We start from the raw sequence: 2,284 nt of genomic DNA, 5'->3' as shown, positions 1-2,284 counted from the left end.
GCCTGATGAGTGCTTCCCACTTGCTTTGCCCCAGGCCAGCCTGTTCCTGCATCCCATCTCTCCCTGGAGGGGCCTCTCTTCTATGTTACTTGGTTACCCTGTGCCCCCAGCTCTCTGATAGGTTCAAGGAAAGTTCTGATTTTGTAGTTTCTCTGACTGTTTATCATTAGGGTGGGAGCAACGCCCTTTTCAGCTTGCTACATCCTGAGTGGAAACTTAACTTCCACTCATTCTTTTTTTTTTTTTTAAGATTTTATTTATTTATTTGACAAAGAGAGACAGTGAGAGAGGGAACACAAGCAGGGGGAATGTGAGAAGGAGAAGCAGGCTTCCCGCTGAGCAGGGAGCCCAACACGGGGCTTCCAGGACTCTGGGATCATGATCTGAGCCAAAGGCAGACGCTTAAGGATTGAGATACCCAGGCGCCCCCTCCCCTCAGTCTTTATCCACATTGAGGTGTCCTTCTATCATATGCTGGGCATATTGGCTCTTTGAGGGGGGTTCTAGACTTCTTCGTTAGACTTAAGAAAAATAAAAATCCTCCTGACACCACCCCCAAATGCACACATGCATGTAATTTTGCCTACCAGTGAATCTTCCTCTGGGCCCAAGAGCATCTTTATTTCATTTCTAATGACTCATCCTCCAGATAAACTTTCATGTTGGTACAAGGATAATCAGTGCAGACTTTCTGGGAAAATAACAAAATACTGGAAAGAAAATATAAGTCACTTTACTGAGTGGTTATTATGTGTCAGATGTTGTTAGTGCTTTACATGTGCAAACTCTAAATCTTCATGACCACCTTTTTTTTTTTTTAAAGATTTTTTTTTTTTTAAGATTTTATTTATTTGAGAGACAGTGAGAGAGAGAGAGCACATGAGCAGTGGGAAGGGGTAGAGATAGAAGGAGAAGCAGGGTCCACGCTGGGCAGGGAGCCCGATATGGGGTTCGATCCCAGGACCCTGGATCATGATCTGAGCCGAAGGCAGATGCTTCACCAACTGAGCCGCCCAGGCACCTACGAGCACCTTTTGAGCTGGGTCTATATCATCCCCCATTTTACTGATGAGAAAGCTAAGGTGCAGAGCACAAAGGCCCATTACAAGGTGTCACAGCCAGTTTGAAACTAGTACTCAAACCCAAGCAATTTGATTCTGGAGCTTATTCTCTTAAGCATGTCCAAATGTAACAACAACAACAACAAAAGCATGTCCAAATGTCTGGTAATAGAGTACTGATTACATAAATTAAATGGAATTTAAAAGAATGCATAAATTTATATGGACCAACCTCCAAAACAGATTAACTGGAAAAAGCAGATAATAGCAATGTGTATAATTTGTTATCACACATGTGGGCATGTGTGTGCACAGGGGCAAGAAAGAAAGAATGAGAGAGAGAAAGAATCTCTGGAAGGACACAAAATGAACTGGTAACTTGTGTTACTTCTGGAATAGGAATGGGAGTCAGTGTGGATGAGAAGGAGACTTTTTATAAGTTTTAAATAAAATTGAATAGTATTGAATACTTTTGAATATTATTGAGCACTATTTGAATACTTTACTGTATACAAGTATTCCTTTTAAAATGCTTTTAGCATTGTTTTTGTTTGTTTATTTTGTTTTTAGTAATCTCTACACCCAACATGGAGCTTGAACTCATGACCCGGAGATCAAGAGTCACATTTCTTCCGACTGAGCCAGCCAGGCACCCTTTAGCATTGTCTTAAAGCACAGTATCTTATTAACCTTACAATAGTCATATGAAATAGGAATTAGGATTTCCAATTCACAATTGAGTAAACCAAGATTTAATAAAGTTAAGTAACTAGTCTGTGATTGTACAGACATTAGGTAACAGAACCAGGATTCGAACCCAGTGTGTTGGAACACTGTGTGTGTTGGACCCAAGTCCAGAGCTTATCCTGTGTGGTATTATCTCGATGCACCTGTCTTCACTCACCCATTCCTTCATTCTTAAAGTACTTATTAAACACCTACAATGTAATTATCTGGGGGAGTTCCTGGCTTCAAAGCTGATTAATATTCTCTCAAAGAGAATGGATACATAAACATTTCTCCCTTCATCCCAGGGTAACAAAGAGAAAATTTATGGTAATCTGCACTATTGGTCAGGGTATGTGAGATTGGCGCTATCATACATTACAGCTGTATGTTGAAATACAACATTGTACAATCCTCCTGGAGAACAGTTGGGACAAAGCATTAAAAATGTGCAACCCTCCAACCCAACAATTTAACTTCAAGGAATATATTTTAAG

The sequence above is a fragment of the Neomonachus schauinslandi genome, chromosome 6 (genome assembly GCF_002201575.2).
Source record: "Neomonachus schauinslandi chromosome 6, ASM220157v2, whole genome shotgun sequence".
NCBI lineage: Eukaryota > Metazoa > Chordata > Mammalia > Carnivora > Phocidae > Neomonachus > Neomonachus schauinslandi.
The sequence above is the reverse complement of the archived record's forward strand: the minus strand, read 5'-3'. Positions refer to the sequence as shown.